Source organism: Saccopteryx bilineata, chromosome 4 (assembly GCF_036850765.1).
Source record: "Saccopteryx bilineata isolate mSacBil1 chromosome 4, mSacBil1_pri_phased_curated, whole genome shotgun sequence".
Taxonomy (NCBI): domain Eukaryota; kingdom Metazoa; phylum Chordata; class Mammalia; order Chiroptera; family Emballonuridae; genus Saccopteryx; species Saccopteryx bilineata.
This window is the reverse complement of record NC_089493.1, coordinates 68,582,126-68,590,820: the sequence shown is the minus strand read 5'-3', so window position 1 is coordinate 68,590,820 and position 8,695 is coordinate 68,582,126. Positions and strand designations below refer to the sequence as shown.

The 8,695-nt window shown below is 48.2% G+C and overlaps 1 pseudogene; it reads right to left on the bottom strand.

Annotated features, from left to right (window-relative positions):
* Positions 1 to 7,403: 7,403 nt before the first annotated feature.
* Positions 7,404 to 7,502, bottom strand: LOC136336980 (U6 spliceosomal RNA; annotated as a pseudogene).
* Between the last annotated feature and the right edge of the window lie 1,193 nt (positions 7,503 to 8,695).

Below are 8,695 nucleotides of genomic sequence, written 5' to 3'. Positions count from 1 at the left end.
TTTGGTTTTCTACACTATAAAGTGGGACAGACCAGGAGCTTGGACACACAGTTCCTGCTATCACAATTGCAGGGGCTTCCCTGATCCCTTGCCCTTCATGGGAAGAGCTGGTTTTCTGCTTTTCCCTTGTCTTCTTTTGTGGTTTGCCAGTCTTGGTGAGACACCAATAAATAGGATGGCCCCCCATCCTCTGACTCCACCATTTCTTTATCGTCTGCCCAAATCCATTGGGAACCTGCATGTGAATGGCCACGATGGCGGCTCCTGGCCTTACAGGCAGTAAACTCAAGACTGGAAAGAGGTAGAAGAAATGAAAAGGATGGAAGTTGGGCTTGTAGGCCAAGAGGGCTGCTAGTCCAGATTAGAGCAAGAGGACAGAAGGTTCCAAGAGAAATCAGGCTAAGAAGGAAATGAACTGTGGGTCAAGTAAGTTTGCGAATATAATGTATATGTTTGCTCGCTTATAGTTTGCATTGGATGTGGGGAACAGGTTGTAAGCAGGCAGGGTCCTTGTAGCCTAAGGCTTAGTTTTAAGACTAAGCCTTTCCCACACTTTAATACTAAGATCTTCTCAATACTAAGCTTTTCTCCACTCCCTTGACTGTTGCATGATGCGGGGTGGTGCACTCTTATGAGGAATCCCATCAGTTCTTGGCTCCATTGTTTCTTATTCATCTGTCCAAATCAAACCTGAACCTACATGGCCAGGTGTTAGTCAAATAAGGTTTTTGGTGGGTTTTTTTGTATTTTTCTGAAGCTGGAAACAGGGAGAGACAGTCAGACAGACTCCCTCATGCGCCCGACCAGGATCTACCCAGCACGCCCACCAGGGGGCGACGCTCTGCCCACCAGGCGGTGATGCTCTGTTGTAACCAGAGCCACTCCAGCGCCTGGGGCAGAGGCCAAGGAGCCATCCCCAGCGCCCGGGCCATCTTTTGCTCCAATGGAGCCTCGCTGCGGGAGGGGAAGAGAGAGACAGAGAGGAAGGAGAGGGGAGGGGTGGAGAATCAGATGGGTGCTTCTCCTGTGTGCCCTGGCCAGGAATCGAACCCGGGACTTCTGCATGCCAGGCCGATGCTCTACCACTGAGCCAACCGGCCAGGGCCTTCAAATAAGTTTTTAAATATGATATATGTTTGCTTGCTTATAGTTTGCATTGGGTGTGGGGGACAGGCTGTAAGCAGGCAGGGTGGTTATAGCCTAAGGTTTAGTTTTAAGACTAAGCTTTTCCCCACACCCTTGACTGATTGCATGATGTGGGGTGGTGCACTCTCATGAGGAATTCCATTATGCCTCAGATAAGTGACTTTGTATCAGAGACTTCCTTGTTTGTATATTGGATTAAAGGTTTTGATTTCTACACTATAAAGTGGGGCAGTCTGGGAGCTTGCTCTCTTGGTTCCTGAGGTCAGCATTAGAGAGGAGAGCAGAGAAAGGCCATGTGGAAGAGAGGAGAAGCAGCCAAAGATGGCGGAGTGCTGAAGGAGTAGCCAGTTTGTGCAGAGTTTATGCATGGAGAAGGAGATGGGCAACAGAGGTGAATAGGGCTGGTGAGGTAGAAAACTTTGATTCTAGGAAACTCAAATATGTCAGTGGCTTTGGGAACCCTGAATGGAAAGGGAAGTGTCCCTGGAGTTGGAGCAAGCACCAGAGGAGGCTGACCAGGTTCGTGAAATTCGCTTGGAAATGGAGCAGCCACTCCATTGGCTGTTCCATTTGGAGCAGGAATGGAGAAGGAATCACAGGTTTATGAGTTGCAGATTGCCCTGGAGGTTGTGGAGAGCCAGCAGTGGCCAGAGGCCGGGGCTGAGGCTGGAGCTGGGGTTGCAAGGCCCGCAGAGCAGAAGGCGGCAGCAGCCCGGGGTTTGAGCCGGTGGCAGGAGCTGGTGTTTTCAGTTTCTCTTTGGAGGAAATTGAGCTGGAGTTGCGATCCGCAGTCTCCAGAAGATGAGAGCCCAGCAGCAAGGAGTACCTACTAACTACACTCCTGGTAGGTCTACGATTTGGGCAATAGGGGTGGATGCCATCATGCTCTCTGGAGCAGAGATGGAAATGCTGACTGCCATGGCCACATGCTCCTCCTTGGGACAGAATAAGACCTGCCAGGATGGCAGGGATGAGGGGGGGGGGACTGAGGCGTTATGTGCGTGGACTGATTCCTGGACTATGACCGTAGTGGGCACTGGCTCCGTTGTTGGATGGACTCACAGATTTTGGACAATGTAAAATACCCTGATGGGCTTGGGGGGTGGCTTTGCTGGAGGACCTCCCCCTGCCCCAGGAAGCTTTTCCCATGGCTAGAAAGAAGGCCGAGGACATTTTGCTCAGAGACTGGTGAAATGTACCTTTGTAACTGTTGAAACTGTATGATGATTTGTGCTGTTGTAATTTGTGTAATGTGCCTAATTTTCTTGTGCTGGAATATCTGTGCTTTAGATTGTAAGCGAGCAAAAAAGTAGTGGAATGTTGGTCAAATAAGTCTTTTTTTCTTTAATGTGCCTTGACCGCGAGCCTTCAGCAGACCGAGTAACCCCTTGCTCGAGCCAGGGACATTGGGCTCAAGCTGGTGAGCTTTGCTAAAACCGGATGAGCCCTCGATCAAGCTGGTGACCTTGGGTCTCGAATGTGGGTCTTCTGCATCCCAGTCCGATGCTCTATCCACTGTGCCACCGCCTGGTCAGAAATAAGTCTTTAAATATGATATATGTTTGCTCGCTTATAGTTTGCATTGGGTGTGGGGGACAGACTATGAGCAGGCAGGGTAGATATACCCTAAGGCATAGTTTTAAGACTAAGCTTTTCCCCACACCCTTGACTGATTGCATGATGTGGGGTGGTGCACTCTCATGAGGAATCCCATTATGCCTCAGATAAGTGACTTTGTATCAGAGACTTCCTTGTTTGTATATTGGATTAAAGCTTTTGATTTCTACACTATAAAGTAGGGCAGTCCAGAAGCTTGCTCTCTTGGTTCCTGAGGTCAGCATTAGAGAAGAGAGCAGAGAAAGGCCACATGGAAGAGAGGAGAAACAGCCAAGATGCTGGAGTGCTGAAGGAGAAGCCAGCTTGTGTAGAATTTGTGCAGGGAGAAGGAGATTGGGAGCAGAGGTGAGTAAGGCTGGTGAGGTAGAAAACTTTGATTCTAGGAAACTCAGATAAGTCCATGGCTTTGGGAGCCCTGAATGGAAAGGGAAATGTTTTCCCACTGTGTGTATTTCTTGCCCTCCGGGTGCAAGCTAGGATAAAGATGATGGCCCACCAGTTCTTGGCCCCGTTGTTTCATTACCATCTGTCTGAATCATATGTGAACTTGCACTGGCCCGGCGGCTGTGATGGTGGCTGTGTCTATTGGCTTTACACCAGGCGACTGTGATGGTGGCTGTGTCTACTGGCTTTACACCAGGCGACTGTGATGGTGGCTGCGACTAGTGGCTTTACATATACTTTGGGTTTTGTATATTTATATCTGATATTTTTTAATATTTTGAATGGGTATATTTTTGTAATTAGTACATAATATTTGTAACTGACACGTTAAAACTAAGCAAACAGGCCCTGGCCAGTTGGCTCAGTGGTAGAGCATTGGCCTGGCATGCAGGAGTACCAGGTTTGATTCCCAGCCAGGGCACACAGGAGAAGTGCCCATCTGCTTCTCCACCTCTCCCCCTCTCCTTCCTCTCTGTCTCTCTCTTTCCCTCCCGCAGCCAAGGCTCCACTGGAGCAAAGATGGCCCGGGTGCTGAGGATGGCTCTATGGCCTCTGCCTCAGGTGCTAGAATGGCTCTGGATGCAACAGAGCAATGGCCCAGGTGGGTGGAGCGTCGCCCCCTGGTGGGCGTGCCAGGTGGATCCTGGTCGGGTGCATGTGAGAGTCTGTCTGACTGCCTCCCCGTTTCCAGCTTCAGAAAAAAAAAACACAAAAAAACAACTAAGCAAACAGAGAACCAAGGCAATTATCAACTCCAAGAAAAACAAAATGAATGTACGTACAGCATACTAGGGGGCTAAGATGATAATAATAACCGGTAGCATCTTGTGCCAGGCATTGTTTTAAGTGCTTTTTATATACAGGTCCACAGTCCTTGATTCAAAAACCTTGGAGATATATGTGTTTCAAAAGTTAGATATTTACCCAGAATGTAGGAAGGAAATACATGGCATTATTATTTTATTATTTAACAATATACCCAGTTGAGTCTGAGCAGTATCCTATAATTAAAATTATTTCTATGGCATAAATATAAAAATCCAAATTAAAAGAGATAAACAAAACTTTAAATAAAGTTTTTAGGTCAGTTCCGAGCAGTATTTGCCACCAAATGAATTATGAAAGAATTTCTATTTCAGAGCTTTATGGATTTGAGAATTAGGTCCTGGTCATGGCTCAGTAGATAGAGTGTTGGCCCGGTGTATGGACATCCTGGGTTCGATTGTTGGTCAGGGAACACAAGAGAAGTAACCATCTGCTTCTCCCCTGCTTCCGCTGCTCCTTCTCTCTCTCTTCCCCTCCTGCAGCCAGTGGCTCTATTGGTTCGAGAGCCAGCCTCAGGTGCTAAAAAGAGCTTGGTACTCAAGCATTGACCCCAGATGGGGATGCCAGGTGGATCCCGGTTGGGGCACGTGTGGGAGTCTAGCTCACTATCTTCCCTTCTCTTACTTAAAAAAAAAAAAAAATTGTGGGCCCTGGCCGGTTGGCTCAGTGGTAGAGCATCGGCCTGGCGTGCAGAAGTCCCGGGTTCGATTCCCGGCCAAGGCACACAGGAGAAGCCCCCATCTGCTTCTCCACCCCTCCCCCTCTCCTTCCTCTCTGTCTCTCTCTTCCCCTCCCGCAGCCAAGGCTCCATTGGAGCAAAGTTGGCCCGGGCACTGGGGATGACTCTGTGGCCTCTGCCTCAGGTGCTAGAATGGCTCTGGTCGCAACAGAGTGACGCCCCAGGTGGGCAGAGCATCACCCCCTGGTGGGCGTGCCGGGTGGATCCCGGTCGGGCACATGCGGGAGTCTGTCTGACTGCCTCCCCATTTCCAACTTCAGAAAAATACAAAAAAATAAATAAAATTTAAAAATTTAATAAGGGCTTGTGTACCAATACTAACTTACTCAACCCAAACAACAACCCACTAAGATAAGTCCTATTATATTCTTATTTTATAAAGAACCTGAAGGAAGCCCAGAAAAGCAAGGTGGCTTAGTGTAGGCCACATAGCTAATAAGAGTTACTTAGTCATAATATTGTAAAAACTGAATATTTTAAGTTTAGTAGTACTACTTGACTTTTAAAATTTTTTTATTTATTTATTTTTATTTTTTACAAGGACAAAGGGAGAGTCAGAGAGAGGGATAGATAGGGACAGACAGACAGGAACGGAGAGAGATGAGAATCATCAATCATCAGTTTTTCATTGGGACTCCTTAGTTGTTCTTTGATTGCTGTCTCATATGTGCCTTGACCGTGGGCCTTCAGCAGACTGAGTAACCCCTTGCTCGAGCCAGCGACCTTGGGTCCAAGCTGGTGAGCCTTTTTTGGCTCAAGCCAGATGAGCCCGCACTCAAGCTGGCGACCTCGGGGTCTCGAACCTAGGTCCTTCCGCATCCCAGTCCTACGCTCTATTCACTGCGCCAGCGCCTGGTCAGGCCTACTTGACTTTTATAATGTCACCCACACTCATAATTTTAGTGAGGACCATATTTTGATATGTAAGGATCCAAGGTATATAAGATTCCTACTGTATAATATGTATAAAGCTGCCATTAAAATATGTGTATGTGTGCATGCATGTGTGTATGTGCATGTGTGACATGTAAGTGGATAGACTCTCTGGGAGATGCAACAGAAGCTGGAAAAATCAGCTGCCCCGGAGGAGAGGAGCTAGGGAACTGAAGGATGATAGAAGAGAAATGTCACTTTGTATTGGTACCTTTTTGTACTGTTTGAATTTTGTCCCAAGTAACTGGGTTCAAAAATAAATTTAGCCCTGCCCGGTTGGCTCAGCGGTAGAGCGTCGGCCTGGTGTGAAGGGGACCCGGGTTCGATTCCCGGCCAGGGCACATAAGAGAAGCGCCCATTTGCTTCTCTACCCCCCCTTCCTCTCTGTCTCTCTCTTCCCCTCCTGCAGCCGAGGCTCCATTGGAGCAAAGATGGCCCGGGCGCTGGGGATGGCTCCTTGGCCTCTGTTCCAGGCGCTAGAGTGGCTCTGGTCGCGGCAGAGCGATGCCCGGAGGGGCGGAGCATCGCCCCCTAGTGGGCAGAGCATCGCCCCTGGTGGGCATGCCGGGTGGATCCCGGTCGGGCGCATGCGGGAGTCTCTCTGACTGTCTCTCCCCGTTTCCAGCTTCGGAAAGATGTAAATAAATAAATAAATAAATTTAAAAGTAGTAAAAAGATAGATACCAAAATGTCAGTACTGCTTAGTTAACCCTGGAACATAGATTAGTTTTAGAATGAACATAGATTAGTTTTAGAATTGGAGGCGGAAAAACCTTTTTTGTGACAGAGACAGAGAGAGGGACAGCTAGGAACAGACAAGAAGAAAGAGAAATGAGAAGCATCAATTCTTTGTTGTGGCATCTTAGTTGTTCGTTGATTGCTTTCTCATATGTGCCTTGACCGCAGGGCTACAGCAGAGAAAGTGTAAGGTATTTTTCCCCTCCAAGGAAGAAGGAAGGGCGTAACCACGAAGTGTGGATAAGCAAAAGCTTTATTTAGTACAGAGCATCCCGCCCAACGAGGTTCTCTAGTCCGGGGGACAGGTTGCCAGAGAAGTTACATGGAGGAAACAGCGTGGGGGAAATTTAAAGGGTTGTTAGGGTGGTCGAGGTAATATGACGAGGTGAAATGTCATTGGCTGACAGACAGTCGCTCTTTTTCCAAAGGACTACTGGGAAGTTTCTTTTGGCAAGCATGGGTGTGGGTGATTCCAGCTAAAATTCCCGGGCCTGGCTCCTCACGTGACCTTCCCCATTGCCCATAGACCTTATAGAGAGTGACCTTGCCAGTGACCTTAGGCTCAAGCCAGCGACCCTTATGCTCAAGCTGGTGAGCCCATACTCAAGCCGGATGAACTAGTGCTCCAGCCTGCGATCTTGGGTTTTCAAACCTGGGTCCTCTGCGTTCCAGGCTGATGCTCTATCCACTGCACCACCACCTGGTCAGGCAGGAAAAACCTTCTTTAGGGAGTATGTATATCCTTTATTCAATTACATTTTTGTTTTTCTTTTACTTTTAGATTTTATTTATTCATTGCTATAGAGAGAAAGAGAGAGAAGTGGAGAGGATCAGGAAGCATCAACTCCCATATGTGCTTTTACCGGCAAGCCCAGGGTTTTGAACCAGTGACCTCAGTGTTCTAGGTCAACGCTTTATCCACTGCACCACTACAGGTCAGGTATTCTTCTTATTCTTCTTTTTTAATATGGGACGCTTCATGAATATGCATGTCATCCTTGTGCAGGGGCCATGCTAATCTCTGTATCGCTCCAATTTTAGTATATGTACTGCTGAGCACTCAACAATATTTTTCTGAGAAAGCAATCAGTGAAGAACTAAGGTGCTGCAATGAAGAATGGATACTTCTCATCTCTCTCCCTTCTTGTCTGTCTGTCTCTCTTTTTCTCTCTCACTGAAAAAAGAAACAAACAAAATATTTTTCTTTTTTTTTTATTCAGTGAGAGGTAGGGGAGGCAGAGACAGACTTCTGCATGCGCTCGACCGGGGTCCACCCGGCATGCCCACCAGGGGGTGATGCTCTGCTCATCCGGGGCATCGCTCTGTTGCTACCAGAGCCACTCTAGCACCTGAGGCAGAGGCCATGGAGCCATCCCCAGCGCCCGGGCCATCTTTGCTCCAATGGAGCCCTAGCTGCGGGAGGGGAAAAGAGAGACAGAGAGGAAGGAGAGGGGGAGGGGTAGAGAAGCAGATGGGCGCTTCTCCTGTGTGCCCTGGCCGGGAATCAAACCCGGGATTTCTGCATGCCAGGCCGACGCTCTACCACTGAGCCAACCGGCCAGGGCCAAAATAATAATTTTTATATAGAAGCTCTGTTTACTTAATTGAATTTTAAAAAACTACCTAAATATAAAGCTGATTAACTCATGGAAAAGTTTTCAGGCTGTCAATAAAAAGACAAACATCTCATAATAAAATTTAAACTGTGCATCAAAACAATGCAAGTCGGCTCTGGCCGGTTGGCTCAGTGGTAGAGCGTCGGCCTGGCGTGTAGAAGTCCCAGGTTCGATTCCCGGCCACGGCACACAGGAGAGGTGCCCATCTGCTTCTCCACCCCTCCCCCTCTCCTTCCTCTCTCTCTCTTCCCCTCCCGCAGCGAGGCTCCATTGGAGCAAAGATGGTCCGGGCGCTGGGGATGACTCCTTGGCCTCTGTCCCAGGCGCTAGAGTGGCTCTGGTCGCGACAAAGTGACCCCCCGGAGGGGCAGAGCATCGCCCCCTGGTGGGCGAGCCGGGTGGATCCCCACAGGGCACATGCGGGAGTCTGTCTATCTCTCCCCGTTTCCAGCTTCAGAAAAAAAACAAAAAAAAAACAATGCAAGTCTTTTTCCCAAATCTTTTTCCTCTCATTATTAATCTAACTCATTTTTATAAGAGTCAAGTGTCAGCTCCAAAGCACTGGTACATAATTTCTTTCTATGCAAATACAAGTTTGGACAGGCAAATACAAACTTGGAAAATGGCCAGTATACGT